The following is an 18,205-nucleotide window of genomic DNA, read 5'->3' as shown; positions in this document are numbered from 1 at the left end:
CATTAACTCATTGTCTACCAAATTTAAATTTAGAACCAGACGGACTTACCGGAAACGGAATAACATATGATATAAGTCGTTTATCATGTATCATGTTATATTTAGCGCATGATGAGCATCGATTTAAATTAAATATTTTATCTCGATCTATGGAGCGTTTTAAAGTATTTTTTAGGTCTTTGCAGGCCTCAGATTTTTGTATCTGTTTCACGATCATTTGTCAATCTTATAGGCAAGTAGGTGATCAGCCTCCTGTGCCTGACACACGCCGTCGACTTTTTGTGTCTTAAACATGTCGGTTTCCTCACGATGTTTTCCTTCACCGTTCGAGCAAATGTTAAATGCGCACATAGAAAGAAAGTCCATTGGTGCAAAGCCGGGATCGAACCTACGACCTCAGGGATTAGAGTCGCACGCTGAAGCTACCAAGCCAACACTGCTATTAACAAGTATTATTTCGGGAACGAATATTATAAGTTTTTTCTTAATATTAGTAAAAATATTAGATAATTATGAAAAAAACACTATACACTTTATCTACATTACAGAACTACATGTATTTAATCTCAAAGAGGAAATTAACGCTGGCAGTCTTCCTGCCTTCGATACAGTATCTTGTTCTAGATATTAAATTATGCATTGAAAACGGTTCTAGCGTTTTATTAGTACCTATAGAACAATTATTATATTTTATATATTTTATTATTTATTATATATTATTATACGTAGTAATAATAAAACTTTAGAGGTGTCAAGGGACACCCGGATGGATCGAAATTCCTTTCGATTAATTTATATGTTAATTGGTATCATAACTGTATGATAGATTTTCTCGACACTAATCTTACGACGAAAAAAAAAAAGCCAACATCACGAGGTGTTCCCAGGCGGTCACCCATCCAAGTACTGACCTCGCCCGACGTTGCTTAACTTCGGTGATCGGACGAGAACCGGTGTATTACAATAGCAAATAGCAAAAAAGTGTCGTGACAACTTTTCGTAAGAATTTTTTCCGTCTAGCCCCCTTTCACAACGCGCGATAAGGAACTTCGTTCCAATAATAAGTCCTGTGTACATTTCGATATATCCTCAACAAGAAGAAAGGCACACAATTGTCAGTCGTAAGGATATGTAGAAATTATTATTAGTTTGGGAACAATAAGAGAAGTTAGACTGATAAAGTGCTGATATCTTGCCTTACAATAGTAACAAAACACTCACTAAAAAATTATTAAATTAAGGACGTACCTAACTACTAACAAATATAATTGGCAAAAAGGTAATCAATAAAAAGTGCGTCCAACACAATCCTAGTGAAACAAAGCAGTAAGCCAATCAAAAATGTGACGATCGCCCGAGTTAAAATATTTCAGATCACCCTCATCAAAATGTATGAAACTAAAAATTTGTATTTCGAACACGCTTATTTTTACTATTTTTGTTTAAAGCAAATAGTTCATTACAATCAGTCAATATTTTTATGAAATTATATTTCATTTGGTGCGTTAAAGAAAAATTATGAGAGTAATTTTTTATATGATACGCGCGCACACCGTCACATAAAATCGACACCCTGAAGTTAGCTATAGTTAACATTTTAGTTTATTATAGTTTCTATTGTTAGTGTCATTTTTTCTACAAACGTAAAATAAATTTTTTGAAAAGATTTTTATCTTGTTACGCCAAAGATGTCTTTTGTTTTTTTGTTTTTGTTAGTTTCTTCTAACGCGTGTACATAAGTACACACACGTTTTTTTATTCTAATAATACTGCAATGACAGACGAATGAAAGGAATGACAGAATCCCAGATCGTGTCAGACTCATTCGACCTATTTCTTCATTAATAGTTTATGAAAGCTTAGGACTCAATAAAAGTCATTGACAATGACATCTATATAGACTGCTACAAATGTCCATAGCTACAAATTACAGAGCTGTCAGCGTGATCAGATGCGTAGATAATTAACTGGCCCCCAATTAGTCGACGGCAATTAAGGCTCTTGATGGACTAATCTCATGTGATCGGCGTGCTAGAAGGAATGATTACGATGCAATGATCAATTACAACTTTTAACTGATTGCTTCTGTAACTACAAAGGCGGGACCGGAAGCCAAAAACTCAGACTAAGTATCAATAGCTTATAGTACCGCATGTGCAGCTTGGCTACCACAATATGTATAACAATGATTATATCGCCGGAGAAACTGAGATTAATTGCAAAATATTAGCTACTGATGAGAGAAATCTAATCAAAACTAAAACCCGTTTATCTAAATTGTCGGAGTTACAACGTAATAGGTTAATTCAGTCTTGCACTCGTTTAACAGGCATTTTAATATCTGACATAGTAGCATGTGATTATAGGGATTAATAACACGTCATGTCTAAAATTATAGTATCTCCCGAACAGAGAAATGTTTTAAAAGCCGCGCTAGATTATTATTTAAAATATTCTTTACAAAAGGTTACATGATCCGTTCCACATAGATGTATCGTAAGTGATCATAATGCAATTGTCAACATTGTAAATGCCAAAGCCGCGCACAAACTATTTAAAGAGATCTAGTAACATTAGCGTGATTAATCAGTTCAAAAGGGCATTAAAGATACACATCAGAATGAGCCCATTAGACTAAAATTGGGCTAGCTGATGGCGACGTGTATCTCGTTCGTATATAATATTAAATTTCACATGTAAATAAAAAATAATTTTTGTAATGAGAAATAAAGTTCTTTAAACATAAACATAAATATACGCAAAAAGATTTTTTTTTTATTTATTGAGAAAGATTTACAGCTTATTACTAACTTACTTACTAAGTAAAATGTTCTTTTACGCCATTAAATAAATCTTTACAAATAGTTAAGTATTAATAATATTAACTAGATTGGTAACAATAAAATGATTTTATTCAACTATATAAATATATATAAACTAAGTAAAAATTGGTTAAGTAACACTTAACAGTTTAGTATAACTTATATGTACACTTATGGTTCATCATTTGACAAGTGGTTCGAGCTTTCGTCTATATTATTTGCAGTGGCGCATGCAACTTCTGCGAATTGGCATCACAGCCGCACTCAAAATAGTCAAAGGAAAATCGTTTTAAAAGTATTCGGGTATACTGATGAAATAGCGAATAAAAAATGGAATTTTTATTCAATATTGTTGGTTTAGAAAACCGCAACCACCTGCTTTTTTCTTAGAAAGATAACATCGCCATGATTAACATTAATTGATGAATATGTTAGTAATACCGACTTAAGCACGTTTAAGTAAAAGTTTCATTTAAATGTTTTTTTTTTTCATTTTATTCTTTTCGACTCCCGGGTGTAGAATGATCAACGATGAAATAAAGTTATTTAAAATAAATATCCTGTATACAGTGATAAGTATCATGTATACTCATAACGGTAAAGAAATACACCTGTATTAAAAATACTTATAAGAAGTCTAATTGAGACACTTGTTATAAAAATGTATATTTAATCCAGTCAAATTTAAATTACTCTTATGACGCAATACATATACTGCAATATTCGAAACAGAAGTTCCAAGAAGTAAGCTCAGTATTCATTCAAATATCAACCTAATTATTAGTAAAATAGAGACAGTTTTCATTTAACAGAATTGATACGCTAACGTACAATCAAGTTCAATTATGAAGGTAACGTTCCACGAACACGATCGAATTACCTTATTACATACCATGTGTTGGTTTAAAAGGTACTGATTTTCTCATATAAAACCTAACGAGGTTAATTTAATTTCTTTAAGTTTACGTTGTCTGCATCAAATTGTACTGAGATCTATTGCAGTGTTTTAAAGCCGTTAAGAATTCTTATAAGCTCGCAAAAGAGTTGAGATATTTTCATACATTAGACAACCAAGCCCGTAGAAATGGTCACCTTCAGTATTGAGTACCGCGGGATCACAAGGTTGCGACAATAATGCAATGGAAGGACAAAGGATTTCATCGAAATTACATACAAAACATCGCGTTTGGTGTAATATCGTAAATAAGATCGACCACTAAAAATAAAAAAAAACATTGCATATTAAATTGCTCTTACGTACCAATATACAGGTAATGACATAGAAACGCCCAATCTATTAAAAGTCCATACGCAAACATGGAAAACCGTACAACATGTAAGTTACGTGCCGAACTTTATAATTTCAAAAACCTATATTTTAAAACCAATAAATAATAACAATAAAGATATAAAACGCAACCCAACATAACCTATACAGTTGAAGAAGTATGTGTCAACCGCAAAATCACAGTCTCATGGTATTTTTTTACAATTTTTTACCATCCACAATCCTTCTGGGAACGGATGCTACGGGCATCTGTTTATAAACAGCCTTTGATAAAAACTTCAAGGGATTTTAACACGCAGTACCCAAGCATAAAGAACACATCGGCTTGCACGGTTTTTCGCATGGAAAATAAACTGTTTTAATGATGTGCCTGGTGGCTTGACAAACCCTTAATCGGATCTGTCGATTTCCAATTTATTTTTGTACAAATGTTTCCTGAATTTATTATGTAAGGAAACACAAATTGCCAAGATAAAACAACGTAATGCAAATTTTATTTGAAATGTATCGCGTAATATTTTTGAGTATATATTTAATTTATTATCTATAATAAAAATGTATGATATTTAAAAGAAACGTTTACGGATCAGTGTCGATCGGTTTACTTACATATTAGAGTTTCAGTTGAAGCTAAAAGATACATATTGATTCTAAATATCTACGTACTAAGAGACAAACAATAATAAAAGCGCAAAGAATTACGGTAATAAGTAACAATATTATTCTTAATTTGATTTAGGCTCCTTCATCAAAAGAGCATACCGATTCTTAAAAAGCCAGCAACGCATTTGCGTGAGCAATGTGAATATACATTGGCAGCCCGATCATTCATCAGATGCCTCCTGCCGGTTTGTTACATAAAAAATATATTTTTTTATGGCTCTGGCACGGTTTGTGCATAAGCCAGCGTCAAGTATAAGATTTTTATAATTCGAGCTTGCCTTAGAACTTCGACCGTGTCCTCCATGTACGGTTTAAGCACTCGCCCGGTACCGCACAACCCTCCCAAATGCCGAGAACAAATTTAAATTAAATTAAAACTTGCCCTCGAACCGGGAATCGAACCCGGTACCCCTCACCTAGCTGCCACTTAATAAGACCGCTATGAGGCAAAATAATCTTTACTACAATATTACGAGAATATCGCCATTGCGCCTGCGCCAGCTTTGCAGTAAAAAAAATCTTTACATGGACATCACACAGTAAAAACTCTGCACAGCTTTTTAAAATGAAAATATGAAAGCCGTAAAATTTTCATCTCACTTTCACATCTTTTACGAAACGTAATAACCCTCGCATGCATACGCCTAACTTCAGGCAATCAACTTTTATTGGGGTCGTTCTAACCAGATTCTAGACCTAGGATATAAACTCTCGCGGTTTCGATGGGCCTTAATGACCGGAGCTAATCTCTTTCACGTATTGTAGTCGTAAAATCGTGCTAAGCGTTATAACTGTGACTGAAATTAGCAATTTAAAATCATCTTTATACATATAATTCTTCTGTGAGTGTGTATGTCACTTAACTTCTCTCAAACGACTGGACCGATTTTGATGAAATTTTTTGTGTGTGTTCAAGGGGATCTGGGAATGGTTTAGATTCACAAATCAGCCCGCCAGATGACGCTGCAGTCGGTACTTTCATACTTTGCTTTACTAATTGCTTGAAATATCATGCAGGACAACGTCTGTCGGGTCCACTAGTTTCTATATAAATAATTGATTTTTATCAATAAAAGTGTTATTTTTTGTTGTGTATAACAGATCATGAGGCTCTTCTGATGTTAAGTGATACCGCCCATAGACGCTTAGTTGGCCAGGCTTGCAAGTGTGTCGCCAAATTTAAGAATTGGTACGCAAGTTTCTTGAAAGATTAGTCAAATTGGTTCGGAAATACTTCTGGGCAGCTGGTTCCAGATTGTGGTTCCACACAAAAACTGCCTTAAAAACGCTCCGTTGTGGAACACTGGACTGAGTTGATACGGATGGAACTTCGTATTCTGCCTCGACGTTGATGATGAATATGAGAATGTGATTTATAGTAGAAAAGTTTCTCCTCATACAAAAGAACGTAAACTTCCAAAAGTCATTACGTCACACACAAGGGTTAGGAAATTTACAGCAAGAAGCAAAAATTGAAAGAATTTGTCAACAAAACGAAAGAAAAATTTGTCGTGTAAAAATCTGTTATCAATTATCCTTAAATAATATTATCCAACATTGAATAAAAAAAAAAACATAAATTTTCAATTACCAAACGCCGTAATTGTAAACAAAATTATGTAAACAAACTATATGTCCCTCATTACGCTTCTATCCCTACTCAGTCAATATTTGTGTACACAAATATCGTGACGAAACGTACAAGGAGGGTGAAATTTCATTATACGGGTCAATTTTGACATCCGTCTTTTTAGGGTTGACTGATGAAAACGCTTGTTCATCGTGTAATTTAAAATATATACTGAGTACTGCCCCTAGTGAAATTGGTATATTTACTATTTCGGTCACAGTAAGATTATATAGGCGATTAATGGTCTAAACAAAAAATAATATTTTAATTATATTTTTCACGAACTATTGGTTAGCGGGAAGGTGGCACAGGACGCTGGAAGTTTGTTATTTCGGATGCCAAGACAAGACACTTTTTGGTTTTGTAGCGAACGGAGTGATTAAGTGACGCACACATGGCATGAGTACGAAAACCATAGACTGAAATTTAGTATGATGCCTTTAGTATGGGCACCAACGGCGATGACGTGTCAACAATTTAAAACTAACCTTTTTTTTTTAACGTCAGGAAATGCTTTTACGCATATTCCTGCTGAATTTTACTCCAGCAGGCATTATGTGGGACTCAGACATAATATCTACAACCCTACCCACTAAAACCTGACCTTCAGCTTCAACCTTCAGCTCGCCAAAGGGCGGAGGCAGGTAACAGCTGAGCCCTATCCTTACCCCCGCCAAACGCGAATGCCACAATACCACCATGACTCCTCCCACGAACAAATCTTCAGCATCTTAACTTAGCGCAGACATGCGAAAGCACGGCGTCGCTGCCCCGGTCGTCGTTTTCTTACCGGCGGAGCATCAGAATTATCACGCTGACGCTCCGCATTCTCTTTCTGAGTCATGACTGCCTCACAAAAAGCCTTGAAGGCATTCCAAGGACCGTCATTGTCAGCTTCCACACTAACTAACTAACCTAACCTAACATTGATTGAGACCACCAATTTTTGAAGTTATACTTCTTTTGGCGCGTTAGGGAAAAATGATGAGAGTTTTTTTTTACGCTGCGCTCGCACACCGTCACGAAAAACCAACACCCTGAAGTAAGCATTTTTTTATAGTCAACATTTTAGTTTTTCTATCGGTAGTGTCATTTTTTCTACAAACGTCACATAAAATTTTTGTAAAGAATTTGTTACGCCAAAAGTATAATTTCTAACGCGTGTACATAAGTACACACACTTTTTTTCATATATTTCTGTACGCATCATCATCATAATATAATATATGAGGAAATATTATTTCCTCTACAACTAAAGAAACAGATATTTGTCATTGAATGGTCACAAAAGAAAGATACAATTCAATTGTCTGTGAAACTGATTAAAAACCTACTTAGTAGTTCAGGAAACTAAAACATCGTTAAATAATGAGTAAAAAAAATGTTATCTTCATTATAACTAAATTTAATACGAAATGTATTGGTAGATCTTTGAACAGCTTGCTAGCTAGTGGACTGTGAAAAGTGTGTTTAAAGTTTATATGTATTGAATGTCAGGAGTATCTGAATAGTATATGTAATGTATGTGTGAGCAAGCTGCACTAAATGACTAAATATATGAGAGGGTGAGACGTAAGAACCTAACAACCCTACGGATCCCTAAGCCCTACAGACGTACCCTAACACATAAATAGTGAATATATAAATATATAAATAAGTACGGGATGTCTGCACCAAGAGACCTAAGGTAACAGACGGAGCCCTACGGGTAGGATCAAAGGTTCGAGGTGGTGGGATTATCTCAAAGCTACCGGGCAGGCTCACCACGATAATTAAGGGCTTGAAGTAGTCTTCGCCACTTTGAGAGGAAGCGAGAAATGAACAAGACAGAGCTATATTCAAATCTGATTTATTGTTATAAAACAATACCTTAAATACTAATTACACCTATTCACACATACATGGTATTTTTCTAGTGAGCTGTTGGTGTATCGCACAACCTCAGCTATTATTATTTGGAACACATATGATCTGAGTCAACAGCTGATTAAAATTTAAATAAAATATAATTAAAATTGCTCTTCAGCTATTAATATTTAGCACACATCGAATCCATGTCAGCAGTTCGTTCATGTTCAAATGATGAAATCTGAACATTCTGGCGCCCCACAGAGTCTGCAAAGGCTGGTACAGCTGCAGAGTCTCCTGCACGCGCGATGTGGTGCGTTGTGGAAGCAGGTTGTTGCCTTAGTTAGAATCTTCACTCACGTTCGATGACCGTAGACCCGTCTGTTGTGTTGGCACCGCATCTCCAACCGCCTTTATGTCGCTGTCTGTTATTCGTGATAATAAAAATAATTAATTTTACTAACATTAAAATAATCTTGAAATAGTAAAATTCAAATGAAAAACATTTTAAATATTTCATGTATTTCAAAATGTGCTGAACAATGCAGTTATTTATTAATTAACTGCATGTTTTTCCCCCCGCGACACAAAACAATTTTCTTTTAGTCTAGTTAATCGTTTTAATGTTATTTGTTAAATTAACAGCTTTACTCCGTTACATATAGAAGGCGTTTGTTTATAATTATTAATTCAATGGCTATAGGTAATAAGTATCTATATGTGTTGCGTAAACATACTTGTATTTTCTGCATACGTTTATTATAAAGTGTGAATAGGTGACATTAAATACTAATTAATATATTATGTAATTTGTATATATAGTTATATATTTTTTAAATATGTTTTTTTTATTAATAAGTCTTGAAGTATAAGTTTAGAATATTATGAACTTGAATTTCTTCTTCTCCTTCTTCTTTTTATAAATATCATTATCTTGTCTATAAATCGTCCTGCAGCTATCAAGCATTGCACTAATCGTCCATGTGTTTAAGACCGGTGACAATATTCTTTGCCCCATCCCAAAACTGTCTTTTTGTCTGTATGTAATTGTCTTTTATTTTTGGTTTATCCATTTGGATATGTCGTGTTGTAAATTGTTGTATGGCGGCTGTCGCCCAAGTCGTCGTCTTTGCCTTTTAAATGTATTTGTATTTATTTGTAATGTAGTTGTATAGTTTTGTAATGTATTTAAAATGTATTTGTCAGGCGGCTGTCGCCCAAAAGTATACGTATTTGTATTGTTTTGTAATGTAGTTTTGTAGTTGTCTGGCGGCTGTCGCCCAAATGTATAAGTATTTGTATTATTTTGTAAAGTATTTGTAGTTTTTCTTTATTTTTTATTGTATAAGTAAATATTTTTCATAATCCTCCTAAGTTTTGTCGTGTAGTCGTCTATCTCCTATCTTCATTTTACGTCTTAATTTAGTATTGAAGTCGTAAGCTTTTAGTAATGGGTACAATAGCGATACATTAAGTAATTTGTTACCAATGTATTCGATGTAAAACCCTGGACCAATCTTCTCAATACTATAAGTTTCTACCGCTATCGTAGTACAAAAAAATTGAAATATTAATAAAAGTGTAAACATGATATTAAATGTCTTTAGTTTCCTATTACACTTGTGATAACAAATTCTTGCCAAATTATTTGAAATCACTGTTTGTTTATTGTTTGTATCGTCATTGTTTAAAGTAGTTTTTTGTGGAATCTCTTCCGGTTCCAAAAATTTAGTTAAATGTTTTACTTCTTCTGTGCGTGTTGTACAACTAAGTACCTTTATTCCATTGTTTTTGTTTCTGGAACAAAATCCTGATAGTATCCACCCAAATTCCGTGTCTTGAGCAAGTATACCGTCTTCTAGTTTTTCAAACCCCTTTAAAAGGATTTTGCTGTATTCCTGAGCACCTAATATTATGTCTATCGGCCCTTTTTTATAATAAGTCGGGTCTGCAATCACTTTATTTTTTAACCAAAGCGATTGTATTTGTTGTACGTCATTACTTGGTAGTGAAGATGTAAGTTTTGGTAATACAATCAGTGATACAGGTAATTTGTAATCACTAGAAAGTCTTGGTCGTAATGTTATATCTATACTGTAGCTCGATTGTTTCGGTTCCTCATCCCCGATTCCCTTGATATCAGCACATACTTTTTTCTTTGGGTATGCCAATAATTGCGCCACTTCTTCTGTGCAAAAGGACGACTCCGACCCTTGATCACATAAAACTCGCAATAAATGTGGCATGCCGTCGTATGAAGTAGTCTGTACCATAGCTGTGGCTAATAGTACGGTATTATTTGTATGTTTTAATGTGCCAGAAACATTCGATGTTATATTACTCATCACATTAGTTGTTAAATTTTCTGTATGCATGTTCGTGCATGATATTTTGTCTTTTGGTTCAAAAAGTTGTTTCGTCGGTTTGTCTACATGAAGTAACGTATTATGGTCAGGTCGTTGACATGTTTCGCAGTTCTTAAATTTCTCTGTCACGCATTGTTTTGACGCGATATGGTTTAGACAGCGTCGGCACATATTTCTATTGTGAACAACATTATTCCGCTGAATTGCGGTCATTATTAAAAATCGGGAGCAATGATTAATTGTATGTCCATCGATGTCACAATACCAACAATATTTATGTTTTGGTTCATTGTACTGGGTCGAATCGACATTTAAATTTCTATTCGTTACTTGTTTATTATTATTAAATGATGTTGAGGTTTCATTTATAAACGATGTTTTGTATACAGATGTAGATGAAAAGTCCGATTTTTCAAGACTTTTGAAACGTTTTTGTAGAAATAACATCATTTGTTTGAAGTCTTGTATTTCGTTGCTATTATCGAGCTGTTCTTCGTACTTAGTGTTGGTTTCGTCATCCCATTTACGACTTAGTAAACGACATAATATGAGATTCCATAATACTACTTCATTACCATGTTGTTTTAATAATTCTAAACATTCATTTATAGAGTCATATAATTCTTGTAAATTTTTTGTGTTCGATTTTTTAATGTTGGGTAAATCTAGTAATTTGTCAAGTAACTCCATGCTTATTCTGCGTTTGTCGTCATACCGCTCTGTCAGTAAATTCCACGCGGTGACATAATTAACTTCGCTAATCGGTAAATATTGTATTATTTTTGCCGCGTCTCCTTGCACGTGACTTTTTAAATATTGCATTTTTTCGCAACTGGATATCGTGTTATCTTCATGAATAATTTTTGTAAATAAATCTTTGAATATTCCCCATGAGTCGTATTTTCCGGAAAATATCGGTATCTTTATCTGAGGTAGTTTCCCAGACCTTGATGATGTCGAAATAAAGGTGGAATGAATTCTTTCTTGAATTAATTCTACACTAGTCTCATACTGGTCTTGTATTGTCTCATAGACGTTATTTGAAAAATATTCATGATCGGGTGAACTTTCGCTAATTAAAAGCTCTTCGTGCATTGACTCAATTTGTTTCCACTGATTTTGTAAGCTCTGTAGGTTGGATTGTAAGAACCAGTTTGGTTTGTTCTCCTCAATTGCAGATTGTGCTTGGTTAATTTTATTTTTTAACTGATTCATCCTGAACTGTTGAATTTTATACTTGCTACTGTCGTATGTCTTAAATGATGTTGAAGGGTGAAAAATATCGTGCACTTCCTGTAGTTTTTTCTCGTCTTTATCTAGTTGTTCCATTGCAGCATCATATATTTGTTTAATATTTTTTTCGAAGTAGTTAGTTTTAATGTAATCATGTGATGAGAGAATGTCCTGTTTTGTTTTCAAAATATCATTATTATTTCTTGCACGTGAAAAAATGTTTTTAAATAACAGTCGTCTTTCTTGTAAGTAACTCCCAGTCTTCCTCGAACTAGAATCCTTTCTTAGGTTATTTAATAGTCGTTTTATTTCCAGGCTGTCACTCTCCTGACTTTGTATTAATGTATTAATTTCTTGTATATCCATTTCGTCTTTTATGTAAGTCTTCTTTTGTTCAAAATGTCTTCTTCCCTATCCTAACCCTAGCCAACTAACTAAGTACTGCGCGTATCTGCGCCCTCAGTACGGTATATGCGACTTCTCAAAACACTGGTGAGATCCGCTGGTGGAAGGCCAGTGACCGATCCGCTACCGCAAGAGTGCTTTCCAACAGAATACACTTAGTACAACTACGTACTCAAGATCACCACAAACTAATGCAATTGGGGTTCACCAGCCTGTGGGTCACTCCAGCGTTAGTCCCTACGGGGGAAGGGAGGAACCGCGTAGTTCAATTTTTTTTTTTTACTCGAAGGACCAATGAACAGCTTGCTAGCTAGTGGACTGTGAAAAGTGTGTTTAAAGTTTATATGTATTGAATGTCAGGAGTATCTGAATAGTATATGTAATGTATGTGTGAGCAAGCTGCACTAAATGACTAAATATATGAGAGGGTGAGACGTAAGAACCTAACAACCCTACGGATCCCTAAGCCCTACAGACGTACCCTAACACATAAATAGTGAATATATAAATATATAAATAAGTACGGGATGTCTGCACCAAGAGACCTAAGGTAACAGACGGAGCCCTACGGGTAGGATCAAAGGTTCGAGGTGGTGGGATTATCTCAAAGCTACCGGGCAGGCTCACCACGATAATTAAGGGCTTGAAGTAGTCTTCGCCACTTTGAGAGGAAGCGAGAAATGAACAAGACAGAGCTATATTCAAATCTGATTTATTGTTATAAAACAATACCTTAAATACTAATTACACCTATTCACACATACATGGTATTTTTCTAGTGAGCTGTTGGTGTATCGCACAACCTCAGCTATTATTATTTGGAACACATATGATCTGAGTCAACAGCTGATTAAAATTTAAATAAAATATAATTAAAATTGCTCTTCAGCTATTAATATTTAGCACACATCGAATCCATGTCAGCAGTTCGTTCATGTTCAAATGATGAAATCTGAACAATCTTATTTTTAATATATACAATATCACTTCAGCTCCCATTTCGATCGAGTTTATGTCTCGGTGATTGGTAGCAATAACCGTAAACGGGTTTCTTGTGGGAACATTCAATGGTCTAAAATGATCGTTAAAACACGAGAGACAATATCTTTAAGACTTATTTTACTTAAACTTACTTTTTCTACACTTTTACTATTTATTTATTACAAATCATTGGCGCTACAAGCTTTTCAGGTCTGGGCCTCAGATACCTGTATCTGTTTCATGATCATTTGTCGATCTAATAGGGAAGTAGGTAATCAGACCTGTGCCTGACTGGTCGATTGTTTGGGTATAAGGCAAGCCGGTTTACTCGCGATGTTTTCCTTCACCGTTCGAGCGAATGTTAAATGCGAACATAGAAAGTCCATTGGTGCACAGCCGGGAATCGAACCTATGACCTCAGGGATGAGAGTCGCACGCTGAAGACACTAGGCCAACATTGCTCTGTCACAGGACTTATAACTTGATTTAAAATATTGTTTGCGTAAAATATTATATCCTTAAATCAAAAAACTTAAAAAAAGCAGTTAAATTAATATTATCTAATATATAAAATTCTCGTGTCACAGTTTTCGTTGCCATACTCCTCCAAAACGGCTTGACCGATTTTGATGAAATTTTTTGTGCTTATCCAGTATCTATGAGAATCGGCCAACATCTTTTCATCCCCCTAAATGTTAGGGGGACTACCCCTAACATTTAGGGGGATGAAAAGATAAATATTTATTTTTATTATTATTAATTATTATTTTTATTTTTTAGACAAAATTTTTAATTTCTATTTTTTATGATACAACATACAAAAATACATACAATCCTCAATTTTCACCCTTCTACGATCAACCCCTATTTTTTTATTATAAATGATATACATGGCAAAACGACGTTTGCCGGATCAGCTAGTATATTTATATTATTGAAATCATCTCATCATCATATAGCTATATATTTGGAATACTTACTTTATGTTATTACTTTACGTTTGCTAAGCATAATATGGTAGTTTAATTACATCATAATTATAACACTCTTTGCCCGTGTTGCCCAATTTGAATCAGATCACTATAAGGGCGCTGTACATACAATAAACCCAAAACTATCAAATATATTTGAACTGTTTTCACCACTACATTGGATTCCCAAAGAATTATTAAATATAAGGAAAGAAAAGGAAAAAGGAAAGAAAATTCATAATGGTTGTAATTTAATCATATACAGCGATTTTTTTTGTAGAAGTTGCAAATAATCTCTCTAAAAGACACGACATGAACGGGCGCTGCAGGCAGGAGCTGATAATATGACAATGTTGCATCAAATGTTTTTGAAGTTGTACTTCTTTAGGCGCGTTATGAAAAATTGATGAGAGTGAAATTTTACGATTGCGCGCGCACCTATGACACAAAATTGGCAGTGTGATATAGCGTGCGCGAGCGAGATGGGAATAAGACAAACTACAAGTAAAAAGAAATAGAATATGCGTGAAGCTAACTTCACGCATATTCTAGCTTAGCAGCTTAACAAGAATTTTGAATGACCATGACAATTGACATCTGACAATGACATTTACCTTTTAAACAAATATAGGAGTTTTAGTTATTGTTTAAAATTAATAATTATATACCTAGTTATTTTCATTATACAAAATATTTGTGAAATAATATAAAATATTTGTGAAAAAACTGTGCTAACCTTCCTGAGTGCTTCAATACAATTGAGGTTAACTATCCGTATGTATTATCGAGTATTATTGTTGATTAAAACTGAAACATGAACCATTATTCATTGCTTTTGTTTATTGCGTTTGTTACAGCAACTTTTTAGAAATATTCTACGACCCTATATATCAATAATTGAGAACAAAGATTTAAGCACGAATACTAATAAGGAGAAAATGAAGGCTTGGAGCGATATAACAGAGAAGTAAACATTTTAATAAGTACCTGCATCTCAAAAAAATGACCACATTATTTAAATTAAAACATCAGATTTAATCTAGCAAATATAAGGACAAGAGACAAAAAACAATTGATGAATCAGTGGAAGTGCACTAAATTGAATACAAAAAAAGAGTTGTCATCTTATCGCCGTGAAACATCAAAAACTGGAGGTGGAACAAAGCCACCATCACCTTCTCGAGACACAATGGTTTGAAGTAGATTTCACTGAATTTGATTGTGATGGTGTCGAGGTAGGAATGTTAATTATAAATATGATGTATGGTGATGTTCAAGGTTCAACCTTTCAAGCATAGGCATATGCTTACAACATTACTTTATTCCCCTACAGGGTAGTTAGAGATATTGTAATACCTCAAAACATCCATGTTGCACTTGTAGTACCGAAACTCTGTCCTGCCAGAAGTGAGCCCATTCCCACTTATAATGGACAGTGGGTATAATACACCTTAATACCTGAGTGCGAACCACTCACCATGATACTTAAATTAATAGATGTTATTTATATATTTCAGGATATTACAAATAAAATCATTTTGGAAACAATTGATATCCCAAAAGCAAATAAAGCCAACAATGACAAGGTAATAAATCAGTTTTGACATAACTTGAATACTAAAAAAGCCAAACAAAGGTGTGCACAACAGTGACAACATAACTTAACAATTTCATTATTTTGTAGGATTAAAGAAAGGTTAAAGAAAATCATGTCGAACTGAACAACAAGAATCCCCAAACAACTCCAAAGAAACCTACAAGGAAGACACCGGTATTATATTTAAATTATCTCTATCTCTAAATAGAATAAAAGAAAGTTGCTATCCAGGTCTGTAGCATGTGCTACAAATTATATTATTAATATAAATGTGTTAAAAAATTTATAATATGAATTATAAAAAATTTTAAGTTTTGCATGGACAGAGCTTAAATGAATATTCTCTTATTTGTTGCAGAAAGCAAGTAGTTTTGGAGAAGCCTCGTAGATGCACAACCAAGTAATTATTAATTTAAAATTACAAACCGAAATTCTGATGAAGACATTAGAGTCACTTAAAAATAAATAGTATAATGAAATAAAAATGTTTTAAAGATAAATAGTGTTTTATTTGTTTAATGTAAGAGAATAATAATAAATATTTATTTAATTAATTTTTCAAATGTAAACTGAACTTTATTGACTTTAATGACTCCTTTTCCAGTCTTTGATTATTTAATTGTAATTAATTATTTGCATGCAATCAAAAACTATTTTTAATAATGCCAAAGAAGTATAACTTCTTACGCGCGTACATAAGTACACGCACCCTTTTTTTTAATACACAAGCCATTATAAGAGCACTTAAGTTTATCCATTCAAAATTCAAATATTCGTTAATAGAATCATTAATACCCATAGCCATCTCTAAGCATCGGCTACCGTTTAATTCTTTTAATTATCCAACTTACTCAAGCAAATGGGTATAAACCATTGGTTAAGATGTTACTAAACGATTGGTTTTATGGTCAACCATTAACCGAAGAAATGTCTTTATTAATGGAAAAAGCGTAAAATACTTTACTAATACTTCCTTTATTAATAAAATGTTTAAAACTGTGAAGCTGTTACGTATTCGTATACACTCGCGAGCAAATATTCCAGAACGGTTATAAAAATGTTAATAACCGTAGAGCCATAAATGCCGGCTTATTGTAATAAAGAACTGAATAAAATTAATTCATAGGAAGTATAAATATTTTATGGTATTCACAAATGAATTTTACGCGAAGGAAAGTCGAGTTTTAATTTGTAATATTAACTACATATAAGCTTTTGTTTTATGTTAAAGCTACTTAGCTCTTAAGGTTTAGTTTTAAAGAACACTGTATTTTCAGTATACTCTTTATAAAATAAAATATATTATTTTAGTTTTTTTGGTCTAGGATCTAAATCTTCTTCACTAAGACTCCTCCTCAAAGGAAAAGAAAGGGAAAGATAAATGCCCTTAAAATATGGTGTTGAAAGCTGATGCTCAAGATGTGAGCTGGAGTGACGACTAGCCTTTCTTCAGTATGTTGCCAAAGTATACATAGCTTCTTTGAACATATATTATGTAGAGGTCCAGATAACTTGAAGAATCTTGTGGTGACTGGAGTGGACGCGACGCGACTAAAGAAAGAACACTGAGGCGCGTGAAAAATACACAATAAAATTTGTCTATGAATATACTTAGCCATGCAAAATATATCAATTAGATTCTAAATATAACTTGTTGTTGTTGCGACATTTATCCGAATTCAAAGTAAATCAAGCGTTGCAGTTAAAATGTTACTCTTCTGAACTGTGTGTCCCAAAATCAATGCCCTGGAGTGTACATCACAATTGACATGTTGTTGATATAGCAGCAGGCGGCCGAGCACATCTAATTAATATGGTAATGTATCAATAACTGTGCTATCTGACGAGAGATCTCACGGATGTATGCCTATGTCCTTATTGTTTCTGATTGACAAATGTTATACTGAAAAATCGAGCACTTTTAAATCTTTATAGCGTCTTTGACTCCAGAACTTGATTACTGCAATTTAGATACACCATCAAATTACATGAAAATACTTTTAATATAAAAAATATGTCCCGATACAGTCTGGCTGGTAATGCAGGTATTTTAATATAATTTTTGGAAATACAATTAAGGTAATTGTATTTTCATGGCCCGTTAATGAATCCTATAATTTATATACGCTTCTTGCTATGTCAAAAACGGCTTTATTGAAAAACGTGGAACTTAGTTTGTTGCCATGGTTACGGTTATTTGTTATTCAATAACAATGTAACTAGCACAAGAACAAAGTTTTTAGGATAACTGAGACTAAAAATTTCTAACAGGATTCAAAAAAATCAGCCTCAATAAATCTAACTGTCAAGTGAAAGGAATAATAAATATTTATGATGTTTAATCGTACGATCTGTCTGGCGCCGGCTAAAACTTGTTTAAAATCAAATGTAAGTCATATTT

The 18,205-nt window shown here is 33.7% G+C and overlaps 1 protein-coding gene across 1 annotated transcript in view; it reads right to left on the bottom strand.

Moving 5' to 3' along the window:
* Positions 1 to 18,205, bottom strand: part of LOC125052484 (irregular chiasm C-roughest protein-like) — a 103,726-nt gene that overhangs the window by 62,797 nt on the left and 22,724 nt on the right. The window lies entirely within an intron of this gene.

This window comes from Pieris napi, chromosome 9 (assembly GCF_905475465.1).
Source record: "Pieris napi chromosome 9, ilPieNapi1.2, whole genome shotgun sequence".
Classification (NCBI taxonomy): domain Eukaryota; kingdom Metazoa; phylum Arthropoda; class Insecta; order Lepidoptera; family Pieridae; genus Pieris; species Pieris napi.
The sequence above is the reverse complement of the archived record's forward strand: the minus strand, read 5'-3'. Positions and strand labels throughout refer to the sequence as shown.